The following is a 21731-nucleotide window of genomic DNA, read 5'->3' on the forward strand; positions in this document are numbered from 1 at the left end:
AAGTCATACTGGATTAGAGTAGACCTTATTACAAAATTACTGATATCTTTATAAGAAGAAAGGAGTTACATAGACAAGCATAGAGAAAGAGAAAGCCATTTGGAGATGGAAGCAGAGAGTGTGGTGATGCATCTATAACGCAAGTAATGCAAAGGATTGCCGGCAACCACCAAAAGCTAGGAAAAGGCAAGGAAGAGTTTCCCTTTGAGCTTACAGAGAAAGCATGAGCCTGATAACAACTTGATTTTGTATTTGTAGTGTCCAAAACTGTGAAGAAATAAATGTCTGTTGTTTTTAGGCATCCAAGTCTGTAATCATTTGTTATGGAAGTCCTACAAAACTAATACACTCAGTTTTTTGATAAACATGTATTGAATATGTTCAAAGGATTTTTTGGCATCTACTGAGTCCAGCACCCTGGATCGCTTGGCCATCCTGGCACCCGTCTTGCCTCTATTGGGAGGATTATTTATTTTTATTTTTATTTTATAGTCTGGCAATGTGATGGATTACTTGAATTGACTTTTAAACATTAAGCCTGTGGTATGTCAATTGTGTGCATCTTTTCCAACTCTGCGTTCAGTGACCTGAACAACGATAGCTGGATAGAATTCTGTCATGGTGGGAATACCTACACCAGGGAAACTGGCAAATGTTGCAAATTAGTTTTCTTCCTGATATACCGCACTGGATCTCGTTGTTAAACATTTAATGGTACACCACTCTATTAAATTCACTTAGCATCTGTGATTGACTTCAGTCATGATGTATTATAGTTTTTATACTTTCCTCAATTTTTGTGCTAAAATTGTGTTTAAAAGTTTTGTTTGTTTCCTCTGTCCTCCAGGGCTTTTATGCTACAGTATCCCTGTTATTTTGTTGTCTGGTTTTGACAACAGGTAATACAGATATTATCAAATGATTTGGGAATTATTCTCCCCTCTTCTGTTTCTGGGTAAAATTACATAAAGTTGATATTATTTCTACCTGTAATGTTTAATGGAATTCACCAAGGAAGACATCTGGGCCTTGAGTTTTCTTTGTGGAAAAGTTTTTACTATGATGTCTATACCTTTAATAGATGTAAGGTTATTAAAGTTATTTTTTCCTCTTGAGTGAGTTTTGGTATCTGGTGGCATTCATGGAACCTCTGCATTACATCTAACTTGAATTTGTGCCTAAAGGAGTAATACTTCTCTTTCATTGTGATATTCAAAATTGGTCTTCTCTTTTTTTTCTCTTAATCAGTCTGACCAGAAGTGTAGTATTAATTTCACTGATCTTTTCAAAAAACCAACTTTTGGGTTGATTGATTTTTTTCCAATTGATATTTTCTTTTTCATTTTATTAATTTCTGTTCTTACTTGCATTTTTTTATTTTTCTTATTTTGAGCTTAATTTTATCTTTGTTTTTCTAGTTTGTAGGTAAACACTTCTAACATTGATTTGAGACTATTCTTATTCTCTAACATAAGCCTTTATTGCTTTACATTTCCCTCTAAGAACTGCTTTAGCCGCCTTCTTAAACTATTATTTTTATTTTTGGTCTTTTAAGTATTTTCTAATTTTTCTTGTGTTCTCCTTTAACTAGAAGTTGCTTTTTCATGTGAGCATTTCCCAGAAATCTTTTTGTAATTGATTTCTAGAATAACGTTTTTGTGTTCAGACAATATACTTTGTATAAATTCAATCATTTTATAGTTATTGAGACTTGTTTTATGACCCAGAATATGGTCTATTTTGCAGAAAGTTTTGTGTGCATTTGAAAAGAATGTGTATTCTTCTGGTTTGGGAAGGAATGCACTGTAAATGTCAATTTAGTAAGTGGATTAATATTATTATCCAAGTCCTTTGTATCCTTATTGGTTTTCTTTGTACTTATTCTATCAATTAATGAGAAGTGTTGAAATTCCCAGCTATAATTGCAGGATTATTTCTGTTTGCATGGGATGTAATTTGCTTATTTTTCCTTGCAGTGACAGGTTTTCACTTCATGTATTTTGAAGCTCTGTTATCAGATATATACACATTTAAGATTATTATGTCTTCTGATAAATTGACACCTTTTCATTATATGATGTTTCACTTTACCCTTAGTAATACTTTGTTTTAAAATTGACATTGTCTCATATTAATATAGGTACTTTAATTTCTTTTTATTTGTATTTTTTAGGTTTATATTTTTCTATCATTATGCAGTAAATCTTGGTTCCTTTATATTTTAAGTGAGTTTCTTATAAACAGTGTGTAGTTGGGTTTTACTTTTTTAATTCAATCTGACTTTCTACTTTTAAGTAGAATATTCACACAATCTAAATATCTATATTAGTGTAATATCTACATTTAGTGTACTATCAATGATTACAATTACTTTCAAATTTTCATACTTGCTCTGTTTCTTTGTTAAAGTTAATCAAACATTTAAGATACCTTTATGTTACAACTAGTTTTCTAAAGTCTGTTGTATTTTTCTCCCAGCTTTAAGATATAATTAACAAATTAAAATTTTATATATTTATGATCTACCATGTAATATTTTAATAATCACATACATTGTGAAATGATTACCACAGTCAAACATACCCATAACCTCATAATTAATTTTAATGATCCAATTTTAGTTCTACTGTTGGTTTATTGGCTATTCATCTTTGTTTCATTTTACAGTGGTTGCTCTGAGGTTTACAATATACGTCTTTAACCTACACTTTGCTTTCAAATAGTAATCCATATTATATGCCACATAAGAATCTTACAGCACATACTTCTGTTTATTTACTCCTTTCTTTGTATGATTGCTGTCATGCAAATGATTTCTGCCTGTCATCCATATTCCAAATACATGCTTTAAACTATAAATTATCGTTTAATTTTATTTTTCACTGTGGTAAAATGCATATAACATAAAATGTGCCATCTTAGCTATCTTTTAAGTGTACAGTTAGATAGAGTTAAGGGTATTCACACTGCTTTGCAACCAATCTCCAGAACTTTTCTCATCTTTCAAATGAAATCTCTATGTCCATTAAACAGCAACTCCCCTTTCCCTCCTCCTTGTGCCTCTTGACAACCACCAATCTACTTCCTGTAAATTTGATTGTCCTAGGTACCTCATAGAATTGAGGTCATACAGCATTTGTCTTTTTATTACTGACTTAATTCACTTAGTACAGTTTTCTCCCAGGTTCATTCATGTTGTAGCATGTCAGAAGTTTTTCCTCTTTTAAGGCTGAGTAATCTTCCACCACAGGTATATACCACATTTTATTTACCCGTTCATTTACCAGTGGATGCTTGGATTGCTTCTACCTTTTGGCTATCGTGACTAATGCTGCCGTGAACATGGCTGTACAAAAATATGTTCAAGACCCTACTTTTAATTTGGGGAGTATATACCCAGAAGTGGAATTGCTGAATCGTGTGGTAATTCTACATTTACAGTTTTGAGGAACTGATATGCTGTGTTCCATAGAGGCTACACTATTTTACACTCCTACCAAGACTGCACAGAAGTTTCAACTTCTCCAAATCCTTGTCAATACTTGTTATTTTCTTTTATTTTGATAGTAGCCAATCTAATGGGTGTGAGGTACTATCTAATTGTGTTTTAAAATTTTTATTTTCTTAATAAATCATGATATTAAGCATTTTTCCATGGTTCATTGGCCATTTGTATACTCATTTAGAGAAATGTCTATTCAACTTCTTTGCCCATTTTTTTAATTGGGTTGTGTAGTGTTTTGTTGATGTTGATTTGAGTTTTAAGAGTTCTTTATATATACTAGATATTAACCCTTTTTCAGAAACATGAATTGTAAATATTTTCTCCCATTCTAGGTGATGGCTTTTCAGTCAGTTGACTGTGTCCTTTGAAACACAAACTTTTTTTTATTCCAATATAGCCCAACTTATCTATTTTCATTGTTGCTGTTGTTGCTTGTGTTCTTGGTGTCATATCCAACAAGTTATTGCTAAATCCATTATCATGTGAAATATCCTTTAAAAAGATTTTCCATTGAAAAAGTGTTTTTGTGTTCCTCTACACTGTCATAATTTCTGGCTCATTTTATTTCTTTATGACATCCAAATTTCCATCAGCTGTTTTCTTCTGCCTAAAGAACTTTCTGTAGCAATTTTTGTCATGCATGTTTCCAGGTGATACATTTTATCAGCTTTTATTTCTTCTTATTTTGAAAGGTATTTTCACTGGTTAAAGAATTTAGGGCCAACAGGTTTGATTGTTTTCTTTCAGTACATTATTGATACCTCTCTGTTACTTCTCATATGCATAGTTTCTTTTAAAAAATAGCTTTATTGAAAATTTAAAATCAGTACACACACACTTAATGTATGCAATTTGATGAGTTTGGACACCATAAAACCATCACCATAATTAATAAACATATCCATCACTTCCAGAAGTGTTAGGGTATGTGTGTGTGTGTGTGTGTGTGTGTGTGTATGTATGTGTGTGTGTAGAACTCTTAACATGAGATTTACCCTCTTAACAAATCTGTAAATGCACAAGACAGTATTGTAAAGTATAGACACTATGTTGTACAGCTGATCTCTATAATTTATTTATGTGGATTTTCTGAAACCTTATACACATTGAATAACACCTCAATTTTCCCTCCTTGTTGCTCTCAACCACCATTCTAGTTGCTGCTTCTATATGTTTGACTATTTTATATACCTCATGTATTGTAAGTGGGATCATAGACATTTCTCTAAAGAAGACTTTCAAATAGCCAATGGGTGTACAAAAGGGTGCTCAGCATCACTATCAGGAAAATGCACATCAAAACAATGATGAAATATTATCTCATACCTGCTAGAATGTCTATTATCAAAAAACAAAAGATAAATGTTTGCAAAGATGTATAGAAACTGAAAGCCCTATACACTGCTGGTGGAAATGCAAAATGGTACAGCTGTTATGAAAAACAGAATAGCAGTTACTCAAAAAAGTAAATGTAGAGTTACCATATGAACTAGCAACCCCACTCCTACATACATATCCAAAATTATTGAAATCAGGATGTCAAAGGAGTATCTGCACTCCCATGTTTATTGCATCATTATTCACAAAAGTCAAGATACGGAAACAACCTAAATATCCATCAGTGGATAAATGGATAAAGAAAATGTGGCATATATACTATGGAATATGATTTAGCATTAAAAGCAAAGGTAACCCTGTTATATTTGACAGCATGGCTGAACCTGGAGGACATTATGCCAAGTAAAATAAGCTAGTTATATGCATTGTTTATGATAAGAAATCTGTGATAATTCTTGTATTTGCCCTCTGTAGATAACACATCTTTTTTCCTTTGGCATATTTTTTCTTTATTGCTGGTCTTCAACCATTTGATTAAGATATACTTTGGGGTAGTTTTATTATTTTTCTTTTGTCAGAGGTCATTGAGCTTCTTGAATCTGTGAGTTTATAGTTTTTGAAAATTTAGGTACTTTTTAGCCATTCGTTCTTCAAATGTGTTCTGCCTAACTCTTTTCTATTCCTTTCCCGAGACTTCAGTTACATACATCTATGACTAATTGACAGTACCCAGTTACTTGATGGCCTGTTTATTTATTTTTGTATTGTTTTAGCCTCTCCATAATTTATTTTCAATATTTTCCATTGCTATGTCTTCAAGTTCACTAATATTTTTAATATGCAATATTTAATTTGCTGTCAATCCCATCCAGTGTATTTTTCATGTCGTCTGTTGTAGTTTTATCTCCAGAATTTTCCATTTTTTCTCCCATTACTCTCTCTCTTGTGCTTATGGTTTTCCTCTGCCACCTTAAAAATTAAGATATATTTATAATATAGGCATACCTCTGAGATATTGCAGGTTCAATTCAAGACCACTGCAATAAAGTGAATGTTGCAAGTCACATAATTTGATGGTTTCCCAGTTCATATAAAAGTTACCTTTATACTATACTGTCAGCTATTTATTATGCAATTATGCTAGAAACAAACATACTTTAATTTAAAAGTATCTATTGCTAAAAAATGCTGACACAAAGATCCAAAGTGACCACATGCTCTTGGGAAAATGGAGCTGATAAGAGCTCGATGCAGGGTTGCCTCAAACCTTCAATTTGTGAAAAATGCACTATCTGTGATGTGCCGTAAAGCATGGTACAATAAACCAAGGTATACCTGTAAATGTCTTGAAACTATGAAGACATTATAATAATTTTTTCAATATCTTGGAGTTGCTTTTCCTACTCCTTTTTAGGAAATTTCTCAGGCCTTATGTAGTTTTCCGTTTTCCATATTCACATGCAGATTATAACTCAGCCAAATACTCGGAAAGTTTTTCTATACATCTTCAAAATTCTCTTTTTGTCTACCTTCCAGAGCTTTGCTCCTTTCACAAAGAACTCGTTGGAACTCCAATTTAAGTTATATTAGTCTTTTCAGTTCTACTCTATATGTCTTAAACACTTTTCTACATTTTCCACCTCTTTTATTTGCAATTGAATTTGCATATTTTCTAATGTCTTGTATTACACTTCACCAATGTTGCCATAATATGTATTAAATTACTTAAAAATTTCTTAATAGAGATATTCTTCTCTAGAATTTCCATTTGATTATTTTCTCTGGTAAAAAAAAAAAAAAAAAAAATTTTATTTTTCCTTCTGTGTTTCCAGCTTTTTCTCTAATTCTTGAACATATTAAATGAAGTGATTTTAAAATCTTCCTCAGCCAACACCAATATCTGAGTCATCTGTGTATCTGTTACAATTGTTTGTTTTCTCTCTTGATTTTCAGTCATGTGGCCCTTTCTTTTACAAGAATAAGTTTTGTTTCATTTTTTAATTGAATAACAAATACTGTGTACAAATAATTATAAAAGCTCTAGAACAGGGTCAGAAAACCTTATTTTGTGAATTAATTAAATAGGCCACATAGTCCCTTTCTCATATTTTTCTTTGCTTTTTTTTTCCTTTTTTAAACCACCTTTTAACATGTAAAAAATGTTTTAGCTCGAATAGTGTATAAAAGCAGGTCATGGCTCATTTGGCCCAGAGGCCATAGTTTTTCAAGCCTTGCTCTAGAGCAAGCTTGTCCAACCCATGGCCCATGGGTCACATGCAGCCCAGGACAGCTTTGAATGTGGCTCAGCACAAATCATAAACTGTCTTTAAATGTTATAAGATGTGTTTTGCAATTTTTTTTAGCTCATCAGCTATCATTAGCATTAGTGTATTTTATGTGTGGTCCAAGACAATTCTTCTACCAGTGTGGCCTAGGGAAGCCAAAAGATTGGACAACCCTGCCTAGAGAGTCTTATCTTCTATTATAAAGGATTTGCCCTTCCTTCTAATTGGCAGATATAATTGTCCCTCGATATCCAGGGATACCACGGATATCAACGTTTGTGGGTGCTCAAGTCCTCTATATAAAATGGTGTAGTCTTTGCGTATAACCTATGTACATCCTTTTGTGTACTTTAAATCACCTCTAGATTACTTATAATACCTAATACAGTGCCTACACATTACTTCATTTGCATGGATTCAGTGTACTACTGAAGTTTTGCTTCAACCTTTTAAGTTTTGCTTTTTGGAACACTGTGGAACTTCTTTTTCTGAATATTTTTGATCTGCAGATGGTTTAATTCATTAATGCAGAATCCACAGATACAGAGGGCCATGTGCAGAGTGGTGGTTGGTCACCTTAATATGAGCAGGGACTGTGCTGAGTTGAACCCCTATAAGGCTCTGGCTCTGCTTTAAGCATGACCCTCCAGTCTTATTTAGTCTTCCACCCCATGCAGCTCCAGTGTCTGGAAAATTTGAGAAGAAAACTGACTGTGTGCATGAGGTCTCCCAAGCCTGTGTTGTCCCCACCCTGACCCTCTCACACCACACACATACACACACACACACACACACACACACACACACACACACAGAGATTCTCACCAAGCTTTAACATAGATTCTGTTTCTTGCCCATGCACAGAATTGGCATATACCCATTGGATAAGCAGACAAAAGCCAGCTAACCTCTCTAGATTTATTTCATTTTTGTCATTTTAGCCTTTCTACTTTTATTTTTCATTACCTGTTTAATGCTCCACTTCCTTCAAACAGATAATTTCTATATTTTACTTGGGTTTGTTAGTTTTTCTGAGAAGGAGTGCTGCGCTCCCATGAGTTACCCTATCCCACTGAACTCAGACTTTTGAAAAATGGTATAATTTTTTTTAAGAAATCATACACTTAACCTTGCACAGTTTGACCTCAGCCTACATTCCAATCATGTCTCAACTATCTACATGCCTGAACTGTCCTCAGTGACCCAGTCCCAACTTGCTGAATGCTACATACTCTCTCAAGGTTCTTGCTGGAATTCCCTCATTCTACCTATCTGAACCTCTGCTTGTAGAAGTAAAATCTACTTAACTCTTATCCATAGTCATGTGCTCCTTGAAGTTAGGGCCCAAGTCTTGCTCATATTTGGATCCCTCCATTGTCTCTTAGGTGAGGGCTTAACACATACCAAGAAACCAATAAATACTTGATCTTCATTCAATAGCCTATATTTCGTATTTTGGCAATCTTTGTCCTTTCTTTCTATGACTTCCTAATCTAACAATGTCCAGTTCCAGGTAAGTATTTCATTAGTTAAGTTTTTTCTTAGTGACAGCATCAAATTCTGAGCTCCCCGAACTCCAGGTCAGCCACGTGGAACCAGATAAACAGAAAATCCTGTATCTATATGCTGAACAGGCTAGTGAAATTGAAATCTTTATCTTTCACGTATTCTAAATCTAACATCTGAAAATAGTTTGGAATTTAACATTGAGATACATTGTTATCTAAAATGGCCATAGCAACCCAAATGACTGTTTCTTATCAGGTGATAAAAATAGACTTTCTTTTCATTTTTATTTGTTCTTTTCTTTATGCGTTTTTATTATAGAGGCAGACAATATGTCTGTTGGAGGAAAGTTGGCCATAAGACTTTTTCAAGATTTGAGTTGCAGCATACCAGGCTCAAGGAAGGTTGTTTTATCCATACCATGACTTTGGCATTTTTTTAAGGAACAAATTCATCTTGACACCTTTTTGTTAACTTAGAAGGAAAAAAATCTTAAGGAAACAATATATAATAATAACAACTATTGCTTCTTGAGAGTTTATCTGTTGACATCCTTATACTAAGAATTTGTCCACATTATATTTCATTTAAAATTCACAGCAATATCATTTACATACTATTATCATTGTTCTTTTATAACTCAGGCTAAGATTAGGTAGTTTTCCCAACAGCAAACCTCTAGCAAGTGTCAGGACAACAGTTTTACCAAAATTTATCTCAATCCCAAAGCCCGTATACATAACGTTCAGTGTTATTAGCACTCTCCTAAGACCTGGAAAGTAAACAAAATTACTTCCTAGGGTAGGAGTCAGAGTCAAACTGAAATAATATAGTGTGAACGTATGTGACTTAAAGTTTTAAACTGGATCGGGTAAACAGAATATAAATTAATCTTGACTATAAAACTGATGTGAATGACAGCATTTTACACAGAAAAGTTAATGAATTAACAAAGGTAAAACATTTTCCTGCAAACATCTACAACAGAAAATGCATTATTAAAAAGTAATATGAGTTTCAAATATAAAAAAACCTAAGATGTATATACTGTTATGGTTCCAACACACTGGAACAAGCCTGCCAAGACACCTGCGGAGGACTGTTGTCAGATGTCTATTTTCCTCGAAAACTAAACTTACCTTATGGGAGCAAACTCGTAGGAGAAGGTTGGTCTCATGTTAATGCCTTTATTTTCTGAAGGTAAAGACAATTCAGAATGTAGGGTGGGGTCTGTCACACAGATTTAACTCCTTGGCCAGTTCCTCACCTCTTCCTGTTTGTTAGTAAAAATTTTAATAGCTATTAAACTATGTATGGCAGCAAACCAAAGCATGAGAAATATGAAAATAGGGAAAATATCATGGACTCCACTTCTTCTGGAAGCCAGCAGACCTTCTGTGCCCCTTCTGTGCCAGGGCAGCTGTTGAGAATGCAGCACATGGCTGTTGCCAGGCTCTGGTAACAGTGGTGGCTCTCATGAGAAGATGACCATTTGCCATTCTCAGAGGACATAAGGTCCACAGATGGAGGAATCAAGACCGTAGAGGGGAAACACCCAGCAGCTAGCATCACCATACAGGTAGGGAGATACCTTGCTCAGAAATACTTGTGAGCCACCGTACTCAGAAATAACTAACAGGAACTTATCAGCAGACTCCAGTATGCCGCACATAAAGCACAGTGTTAAAAATAATGGTCGCTTAATACAGCAGCACAAAGGAGTAAATATTTTAAAATATATAATATGATCATATACCATATGGAGTTGTTTGTATGTATATGTAATAGAGTGTGTGTGGTATGATTGTGTCTGTGTATGTGTGAATACAAACATACATACATGTCGTCCTGCATAAAGTAACATTTTGCCTCTCTGGAAATTGTTTTCTATATGGAATATTTTATGGGAGGGTATATATAGAAAACAGTCATTTATTCACTATATGTTTAATACCAAGCAAAAATTTTAACAACATCAAGTTAGTATAATAACTATGTAATTCTTGACTGGATTGTCCTTTCTCCTCCTTCTGCCTGACTGACTGGACTTTTTCATGTGATAATGTGGCCTTCTCCACCCTATCTACTAGGTCAAACCCCTTGATCCTCTGGTGTTCTGATTTTCTTTGTCATAGCAATGATTACACTTCCCTTATATGGCAAGATCTGTATCATATTATTCAACACATATAGAGTAATTATATATACCTCTATATCCTCAACTCCAGCAGTGTATCAGGCACTCAATAAATACTTCATTTGAGCTCCATGTTCTCCCAAATTGAAAGCTTCCCTTAGAGAAATATTCAACAATGATTTGTACACTAACCTGGCTACTGAGTCACCTTTCCAATCAGTATTTACTATGGGAACTTTACTGTTTATATAAATATGTTTAAGTTTACATTAAATTTTTCTATCATACAAAGCTGATAGGAAACATTTGCAGGACTGAAGAGACCATTCCCTAGCCTCCAAAATCAAACCATACAGAAGGCCGCATATTTTGCATAAAGTGTATAAAACATTTCACACTATAACTTTAAACACAAATTCTTTGAAACATTCTGCATATTCCAGTTTATCCTACTGATTAACCAAAAAGAAAACAATAAAAGTAAAACTTTGAAACAACCATGATAGGTTTAGTGAGCTAAAATAATTATTATATGTTAATTATTAAATATTCATTGAAAATGAATTAAAGACTGTTACAACATTTTATTTTAAACACATTTCAAAAGATCATTAATGTGAACTTTACAGATTTGAATTACTATTTCAAAAATGGTTTATCTTTTTCTCTGGATCATCTTTAATTATCTTTTATACTCGACTTTTAATCCTTAAGTTTTTTCTATCCTATAATTTCTCTAGCAAGTAATTACTTGGTAAAGCAATATTTACAAGTCCTAAAGAAGGTATCAGTTTTTTAAGTTTAAGAAAAGTTTCTTTGTAATATAAATAACAATGACTTATTTTGTACTCTTTTAAATAGTAAAAATACTATTAAACAAATAAAGTTTATTCTTATATCATCCTTGTTTCTGTTTTGTAAGAAAATCCTGCAGTACACTTATTGGTACTCATCTATTCAATCTATTTTAGTGGATCTGTCACTTAACTTTACTTCAGCCTTTGTCTTGAGCTTTGAAGTCCTGGCAACTAGATATCGGTGTCATTATATTCATTATTTAATTCCTCATTAAGATTCAGTCCTTCCTTTCTAGCAAATGTCTACCTGTCTAAACCTACTGGTGTAATTAGAGGCTTCAATAAGGAACAAATAGATACATTAAATTTAGAAAGGATTTCCTTTGTATGTATCAGTAGAAATATCCCATTTCTCATAAATATGAAATACTCTGATGTATATGGGGCCCTAACTAGAGGGGCCAGTTTTCTTTTTTATATTTCCAAAACTAAATAATGTCTTTCATGGTAAGCCGGAAAAAAACATAAAAGCTTAAGCAGTAAGTATCTGAGATTTAGAACCTCATCTTTGATTGTCAAAGCAAGTCTAAGTTTTTAATTGCATAGTTCAGCTTAGAATTTTTAAAATATTTTCTTCACTTCAAGCTTGCATGTAGCCATTTAGTTAACAACATCATTCTCTTTTCTCAGGAATATTTATTTGATACTCCATGAGACACTATTATACCCACTGCATAAATTTGAGATAGCGTTATGTAGTATGGGAGAAAAAACTTTAGGTCGTGTAAATCTGAATTTCCACACTGGTTTCATCATTCTCTAGAAAGATGAACTTGTGGCAAGTCATTGATATTTCTCAGTTTCAGCTTCCTTATTCATAAATCTGACTTAGCAATACTTATAATGTTTCAAGGTTTAAGGATAAATATGTTCAGTACATATATATATATACACACACACACATATATTCAATTAGTGCTAATTATTATTGTGTCTATCTTCAAACATTGATTCAATCATTTTACTTTTCCATGGCTAGTCATTTCACTGACTTTTTAAAATACTTGAAAACCAGAATCCTCTTATCTGTAATATTCAGGAATGAATAATAAAGTAATTTTCAATACAAAATATTATTAGCTCACTGTTTTATGGAAAAAGCATTATATTTTTAAAATAATCACAAATTATTTGCTGCATTCATGCATATTTTTAAAAACAATGGAACATATTATTGAAAGTCAGCATGGTTTAGGAGACAATGCTTCGGACCAGGCAGAATCTCACTGTTTCCCAGACTGGAGTGCAGTGACACAATCCCGGCTCACTGCAACTTCCACCTCCCAGGCTCAAGTGATCCTCCCACCTCAGCCTCCCGAGTAGCTGGGACTACAGGCACGACCTGTAGTCAGGCAATTTTTTGTATTTTTCGCAGAGACAGGGTTTCACTATGTTGCCCAAGCTGGTCTCAAACTCCTGAGCTCAGATGATCCACCTGCACTGGCCTCTCAAAGTGCTGGGATTACAGGCGTGAACCACCATGTCCAGCCAGAAGTCCTAGTTTCCAGTACCACATTTTCACCGTTTAATTCAAAAAGTGATCTTAGACATTTAATTTTAAGAGGCTCAAAATCATCAGCTATAATATTGAAATTCAATGAGAATTATCTTCAAGCTTGCTCCCAGCTTTAGCATCTATAGTTTATTTGTATGTGTATGTATGGATTTACTCAACATAAATCTCCTTAATCATTTTTGTATCCCTAGCACCTAGAACACTGCCTGGTCCCTAGTGGTATTACATATTTGTTTTTTGTTTTGTTTTGTTTTGTTTTTGTTTTTCAAAAAGAAGGAAAAAGCAAACAGGCAGGGAAAAAGCATGCCAGAGATAGAGGGAGGTAAAGAAGAGAGGGAGAGAGGAAGAGGTATTTCGAAATGTGGCATAAAAGGCTATTGCCTATTTAGTAGAAGTTTTACCCTGGGAAAACCATATCAAAGGAAAACGGGGTCACCATTTGCTCTTTACAATTCGGCCTCTTTCCTCACTTCTGGAACACTTCACTCACATCAAGGCACATCATTTCCAAGAGTTTCACAGCTGCTTGATCAAGGTATTGTCATCATTTCTCAGCAATAGTGAATTGTATTAGATTGCTAAAGATTTTGCTTCTTTGTCTCTTTGGATTTTATTTCTTCTGTCCATTCTTTTTAAAGCATTATAATTTACATCCAGGACCAATATTTTTAAGAGATTTAAGAATTCTATTGTCTCTTTCAGTACAAGTTGTCTTTTTTAGTTTCACTTTTGTCACCCAGGCTGGAGGGCAATGGCATGATCTCCGCTCACTGCAACCTCTGCCTCCCAGGTTCAAGCGATTCTCCTGCCTCAGCCTCATGAATAGCTGGGATAAGAGGCACCTGCCACCATGCCTGGCTAATTTTTTGTTTGTATTTTTAGTAAAGATGGGGTTTCGCCATGTTGACCAGGCTGGTCTCGAACTTCTGGCCTCAAGTGATCCACTCGCCTTGGCCTCCCAAAGTGCTGGGATTACAAGCGTGAGCCGCCTCTCCCAGCCAAGACTTGTCTTTCAACAAGCCCTAATGAGCACTCAGTTTGCAGAACAGGCAGTTTTTTACAGGAGTTTTCTTCAAAGAGAAATGGGTTCCTGGAGTGCAAACTTCATAATATGCAGAGGATGGTATCATGAGTGTAGGCAACAGATGTTTACTGATTATGATAAAAAAAAAAAAAAAAGACAGTGTTTCCTTCTCTAGCTTCTATTTTTTTTCTAAAATGTAAATGATCTTAAATTGTTAGGTGTTCAAATGATAAATAAAAGTTAAGGTAGCATTTCCAAAGAAATGTATAAGCAATTTATATGGCATCCAGGCAATTTCTGTTTTACACTATACTCAGTCTTTTATTTCAGTGCTAATATGTCAAGCTGAAAATCTTTCACTTACTGTTGAAGGTAAAATAACACCACGGAGGGAGGTGAATAAATTGTCATAAAACACATAATGAACTTTCAGAAAATATTGTCCATTATTTGTAAGAGAAAACTCATAGAGTATAAGAAAATGAACTTGCAAAATGATTCAAGAAATAATAGACAGCTGATACACAGAAAAATAAATGCAAAGTGGAGAGGGAAGAGATTTTATTAAAGATGAAGAAGGTCCATATATTCTTCCTTAATTACAGTTATAAGCTTTAGAGACATTCTTTCTTAGATTTTTTTGGCAGTCATTTGTTAGACTTCAGATTGACTGTTCTATGTGAATTAATTGCATCTTCAAATTGTGAAAATTATTTTTGAAGTGGAAGATCCCTGTGTTCATAAGAATTGAATATCTACTATTGCAGGGAAAAAGGATGCTAAGAAAATGTATTTTTAGTTAAGGTAGCAGCTACTATGGATAGTTATTTATGTATTTATTTATTTGGTTTTGGCGGGGTTTTGAGACAAGGTCTCACTATGTCTCTCAGGTTGGAGTGCAGCGGTGCAATCTCGGCTCACTGCAACCTCTGCCTCCAGGTTCAAGTGATTCTTCTGCCTCAGCCACCTGAATACCTCAGATTACAGGCACATGGCCCCCCCAGCTTGGCTCATTTTTGTGGTTTTCCTTTTTTGTTTGTTTGTTTGTTTGTTTTTGTAGAGACAGGGTCTCGTCATGTTGCCCAGGCTGCCCTTGAACTCCTGAGCTCAAAGCAATCCACCCACCTCAGCCTCCCAAGGTGCTGGGATTACAGGCATGAGCCACCATGCCTGGCAATGTGTTTATTTTTATTTTGTCTTCATAAATTATTTGGGGGAGAAAAAGATTATTATTCAGTGAAGGAAAATTTTGGTGACATGAATGGGTATTCAGGTGAGCTTTGTCAGATTACATTTTGAAGCTAGTATTACAATCATTTTAAAGGAAGTATGTACTTATCTGGGGGGGCATGTACCTGTAATCTGAGATATTACCCTAATTGTAAGTCTTTCTTGGTGTCTATATTGTATCATTTATTCAACAAATAATTTTTAAAAACCTATTTGTGGCAGCCGTTAGTTTAAGCACTGAAGATGGAGCAGTTAAAAAAAAAGGCAAAATTCCCTCCATTTTACAGCTGATTTTCAAGTGGAAGAATGAATGAATGGAATTTCGTAAGTTCTATGAAGAAAGAATAATGAATGGAAGGGCATAGCAACTGCAGAGATGGGTGGAAGATGGCAGTTTTAAAGTGCATAACCCAGGAAGGTCACTGAAACATCTGAGTAAAGACCTGAAAGTCTTAAAGAAGTAAATACGGATGCCAAGACCAGCTCAGTCAGGAAGACCCTAACCCAGCAGTGCTAGAGGAATTAAAGGCACACCACAGAAGTATAGAGGTGTGAAGTGGGAAATCAGGGGTCTCACAGCCTTCAGAGCTGAGAGCCCCGAACAGAGATTTACCCACGTATTTATTAACAGCAAACCAGTCATTAGCATTGTTTCTATAGATGTTAAATTAACTAAAAGTATCCCTTATGGGAAATGAAGAGATGGGCTGAATTAAAGGAATAAATTGGACTAGTTAGCTGCAGCGGGAGCATGTCCTTAAGGCACAGATCGCTTATGCTATTGTTTGTGGCTTAAGAATGCCTTTAAGCAGTTTTCTACCCTGGGCGGGCCAGGTGTTCCTTGCCCTCATTCCCGGAAACCCACAACCTTCCAGCTTGGGCATTAGGGCCATTATGAACATGTTACAGTGCTGCAGAGATTTTGTTTATGGCCAGTTTATGGCCAAATTTTGGGGGGCTTCCCCCCAACATGTCCCCCTTTTCTGATTTGCAAATTGATAAAAGCAAAGGCAGCTTTGTCACGGTGAGCTACTTCTTGCAGGAGTCAGGATCCACATCTGCAGGTTATACAAAGAAAAACAACACAGATTAAAAGCATGATCATCATTGAAATTACAGAGCTTCCTAGTGTTTTTATCCATTTAAATGGGTTACTAGCTGCTAATTTGTGTGCAGCACCTTTAAGCACCCCAGTTCCTGGCATTAAGGTCAGATGTGCCTGGGATGCTTTAAATATTTGTTATCTAATTTTGCAATATGCAATGACAAGTCTATAGAGTGTCTTTCTAGATGCCTTTTTATTCTTTCCCAAATTTTGATCTTATTAAGAGTTATTAATAGTTTCCACAAATCCTTGTGTTTAGCTCCTAGAGCGAGCCATATCATGAGGTTGAGGTGCCACTATACCGCCATGGTTCCAGGTAATAGGAACTCTTGCCGTACTTCTTTTTATGTCTACCATCTGACCATTTTGTTCAGATCATCTGAACATAGTGTGGCCATGGCTCACAGGCTGAAAGGTGCAATTCAAGCTACACATCCCCTTAGGGGACCAATCAATAATGATTCCATAGGAATTATTGTGCAGCATCTCTGCCTGTTCTGCAAAGCAATCTTCCTAAACAAGTACATTCATTATTTCTGGTCAGGTCCAATCCTGTTTACAAATAGGATTTTGAGGGTGATATGCCTCAATAATAGGAGCAGATTTATTATGGTAAATACTGAGATCAGAAAGCATGTGTAACTGTGTCATAGAGTGACTATATCCGGGCATTGTTACGAGCTCAGATTGATAAATATGCCTAGTAAGTATAATTGTTCTCTGTGTCAGCCTTTGTTGAAGGAATACTCATGGCAGTGGTGATAACCGCTATCATAGCTACCATTAAATTATTCACTGTGACTGGCTGTCCCGCTTTCCTCAGGTTTTCTTCCACCATCTGTGACAGCTTCTTGATCCGTCCCCAGGTGGGTGGCTGTGTTTGACGGGTGTTGCTCGTGACAGTTGGGGTCCTCCTCAGCGTCAGCCTCAACATGGCTGCAACCGGGGGGTCCTCGGGATCCTCCCAGAGTCTCTTCCTCGGCATCTGGCTCATGATAAGGTTTCAGGTGTCTTGATGGTATCCAAATCGGCTGTTGATTTTTGCCTGGAGAAATACAAGCATAACCTCTACCCCAAGTTATTATTTTACCTATTACCCAAGTTTTTGTTATTGGATCTCTCCACCACACCAGTTGTTCTACTTCTGTCTTTGCAGCTGGTTCCTGTAAATGCTGTTCAGCTGCTGATAATATCTGGCCTTTGGGAAGGCTCAAGAAATTTAAAGTTAATAATGCTAGATTCAGTTGCATCTCTGGTGTTAGATATTCTCTGTACCCACCTTTCTGCTTTTGCAACTGCTATTTTAGGGAAAGATTCATTCTTTCCACTATGGCTTGTCCTTAAGAATTGTATGGGATACCAGTAATGTGTTTAATATTCCACATAGAGAAAAATTTAGCTAGAGCTTGGCTAGTATAGCCTGGGGCATTATGTGTTTTCATAGAAGCTGGAATGCCCATCACCACAAAACACTGCAAAAGATGATGTTTCACACGGGCAGAAGACTCTCCTGTTTGGCATGTAGCCCAGACAAAGTGAGAAAAGGTGTCCACACATACATGTACATAAGCTAGTCTCCCAAACAAGGGAACATGTGTGACATCCATTTGCCAAAGAGAGTTAGGTTCCAGTCCTCGAGGATTAACTCCTTCTGTAAAAGATGAGGAATGTACCATTTGGCAAGTTGGGCATCGCTGGATAATAGTGTTATCTTCTTGCCAGGTAATGCTGTATCTGCATTTGAGACCAGAGGCATTAACATGGGTTAGATTGTGAAAGTGTCTAGTATTAGATATTGCATTAGCAACTAGGTGATCAGCCAGTTGATTCCCTTCAGTTAAAGGTCTGGAAGAGGTGAATGGGCCCTAATGTGAGTGATGTAAAAAGGGTGCATTCTACTTCTAACTGCTGTTTGCAATTGGGTAAATAAAGTCATCAGTTGTTCATCTGTATGAAATCGTAACTGAGCATTTTCAATTAACTGTGTGGAATGAACCACGCATGAAGAATCAGAAATCACATTAATAGGCATATCATAAGGAGTCAATACCTCAATTACAGCTACAAGCTCCACTTTTTGAGCTGAAGTATAGGGCATCTGGAAAACTTTACCTTTTGATCCAAAATAAGAAGCTTTATCATTACTAGACCCATCTGTAAAACAGTGAAAACGCTTAGCAGGCTGCAGGTTGTTTACTGCAGGAATTGTAAATACAAACCATTCACAGTCTTGCTCAGCTAAGGGGATAGTAAAGAAACAGTCTTTTAAATCTATGACTATTAAAAGCCAGTTTTTTGGAATTAAAGCACGAGAAGGCAATCCTGGCTGTAATGATCACATAGGTTGTATCACTGAATTGATGGCTCTTAAGTCAGTTAACATTCTCCATTTACCTGATTTTTTCTTAATTACGAAAACTGGAGAATTCCAAGGGGAAAATGTTGGAGCTATGTGCCCATTTTTTAATTGTTCAGTAACTAATTTGTCTAAAGCCTCTAGTTTCTCTTTACTTAGCAGCCATTGTTCTATCCAAATTGGTTTATCTGTTAACCATTTTAAAGGTATAGGTTCTGGAGGCTTAACAATGGCCGCCATCAAAAATTATTTCCTAATCTTTGGCGGGAACTATGTTTTACCGCTTGAAGTGGTTTTTTCAAACCTTGCAAATTTTTTCCTAGTCCCATACCAGGGACATACCCCATTTCATGCATCATATGTTGACTTTGAGGGCTATATAATTGTTCTGGAATTAGAACTTTTGCTCCCCACTGTTGTGATAAATCTCTTCCCCATAAATTTATAGGTACAGAAGTTATAATTGGTTGAATAATCCCAGGTTGTCCATCGGGCCCTTCACAATGCAAAATATAACTAGTTTGATATACTTCAGGGGCTTTACCGACTCCAACTATGTTAAATTGAGCGGGTAGAATTGGCCATGCGGATGGCCAGTGCTGTAGAGAAATGACTGAAATGTCCGCTCCTGTATCTACCAAACCTTTAAATTTCTTTCCCTTAATAGTTATTTCACAGATAGGACGTGTATCAGTCATTTGATTTACCCAATAAGCTGCTTTGCCTTGTTTATTTGTGCTTCCAAATCCTCCTGTTCATTTAATTTCACTTTTTCTCATTCCCACATATGGCACAATCAGGAACTGTGCTATGTGCTCTCCTGGCTCTGCTTTCCAGGGGACAGAAATAGATATAACAATTTAAATTTCCCCATTGTAATCTGAATCAGTGACTCCTATATGTATTTGTACCCCTTTTAAACTTACACTAGCCCTTCCTAAAAGTAATCCTATAGTCCCTGCTGGCAAGGGTCCGCACACTCCTGTTGGAACCTTTTGTAGGGGTTCCCCAGGCGGAAGGCTCACAGCTTTTGTGCAGCATAAATCTACTGTGGCACTACCGGCCGTGGCAGGGGACAGACATTGTACAGGGGTGAGGGAATGGCCTGAGCTGGAAATGCCCCAGTTTAGAACAGATGGGCCCTAAAGGAAGGGTATTGTTCTCCATCTGAAGTGATTTTTTCCCAAGCTCTAATGCACACTCCTCTAAGCTGTTCAATGGCATCATCCTGCATGACCAGTTGTGCATCTAAACCAGCACAGCCACCAGCCCACAAAAGTTGGTCTGCAGTTTTATTAATTTGAGGTTGGGCCTGAGCCTTGTGAGCAGTCTGAATGGAAGCTTCATCTGCCCACCAATTTTTAAACTGTAAGAACTGAGCAGGAGTTAGACAAGCTGAGTAAGAGTGTCCCAGTCAGTAGGTATCATTCGACTGGAAACAGCAACATTCTTTAACAGTCCCATTACAAAAGGAGAACCTGGTCCATAACTCATTTATAGCTTGTTTAACTTATTTGAGTAATTTAAAAGGAAAAGGCTCAAATGTAGCTATAATATTTCCCTGTTGATCTGGTGGATGTATTCTTAGAGGGAACTGTCAAGCCTCTAGATCACCCTCTTGTCTAGCTTGCTGAATTCCTGCCTGAATAGAACTAAGAGCGGTCGCTTGAGGCACTACTCGAACAGTCACTGGGGCAACTAGTTTTTGCCCAGTGTCCTCTGGAAAAGAAAGATCCGGAGGGTCATTTTCTTCAAAAGAATAAGGAGGGAGTGCCGAAGGGTAGGGATGAACCTGTCCTTCCTTTGCCGCTTTAGCTTTAGCTGGTAAATAAACATGCTCTGTAACCTCTTCTGTTACTTCCTTATACCCTCGTTCCTCCTCCTCATCAGTGTGAAAAAGTTCCAAGGTGGAATGAACCAGACCCCACACCTGTCCCATTGTTACCCTGATGCTTCCGAGCTCCCCTTCTTACTCACCGCAGGGATTCCTTTAAGAGTACTCGGGTGTCCTCCAGCTAGTTTTCCGTTCCAGCTGTTGCTCCGGCAACACTTCTACCTGGATTCGAACCCCCACGAATGGGGCCACTTGTGAGACCAGCTGGGTCGGGGTGACCCTAAACCAGCGGTGCTAGAGGAATTAAAGACACACCACAGAAATATAGAGGTGTGAAGTGGGAAATCAGGGATCTCACAGCCTTCAGAGCTGAGAGCCCCGAACAGAGATTTACCCAGGTATTTATTAACAGTGAACCAGTCATTAGCATTGTTTCTATAGATGCTAAATTAACAAAAAGTATCCCTTATGGGAAATGAAGGGATGGGCTGAATTAAAGGAATAGGTTGGGCTAGTTAACTGCAGCAGGAGCATGTCCTTAAGGCATAGATCGCTGATGCTATTGTTTTTGGCTTAAGAATGCCTTTAAGCTGTTTTCCGTCCTGGGCGGGCCAGGTGTTCCTTGCTCTCATTCCTGTAAACCCACAACCTTCCAGCTTGGGCATTAGGGCCATTATGAACATGTCACAGTGCTGCAGAGATTTTGTTTATGGCCAGTTTTGGAACCAATTTATGGCCAGATTTTGGGGGGCTTGCTCCCAACATATGGACACCTGGGGAAAGTGTGGTTCTGCCACACAGAATAGCAAGTGCTAAGGCCTGAAGGCAGGATTATGTCTCAGGTGTCAGAGAAATAGACCTATGGGCCATGTTAAAGGTTTCGCTTTTGCCCAGAGTGACATGGGAAGCTGTGAAAGATTTGGAGCAGACACGAAACATAACCAGTTTTAGGGTTTTATAGGATACATGACTGTGCTGTTGAAAATAGACTATTGGTGTACAGTATAGTTCAAAGTTGGGTAATATGATACCTCTGGC

The 21731-nt window shown here is 36.4% G+C and overlaps 1 protein-coding gene and 1 long non-coding RNA gene across 3 annotated transcripts in view; one reads left to right on the forward strand and one right to left on the reverse strand.

Annotated features, from left to right (window-relative positions):
• XIRP2 (xin actin binding repeat containing 2) overlaps positions 1–21731 on the forward strand; it is a 622353-nt gene that overhangs the window by 419229 nt on the left and 181393 nt on the right. The window lies entirely within an intron of this gene.
• On the reverse strand, positions 15945–21094 carry LOC135966540 (uncharacterized). Its single transcript, XR_010579901.1, has 3 exons — positions 20837–21094; positions 17285–17548; positions 15945–16456 (listed from the first exon to the last, which is right to left on the reverse strand). It is a non-coding gene; the product is annotated as an uncharacterized lncRNA (long non-coding RNA).

The sequence above is a fragment of the Macaca fascicularis genome, chromosome 12 (assembly GCF_037993035.2).
Source record: "Macaca fascicularis isolate 582-1 chromosome 12, T2T-MFA8v1.1".
NCBI classification, from domain to species: domain Eukaryota; kingdom Metazoa; phylum Chordata; class Mammalia; order Primates; family Cercopithecidae; genus Macaca; species Macaca fascicularis.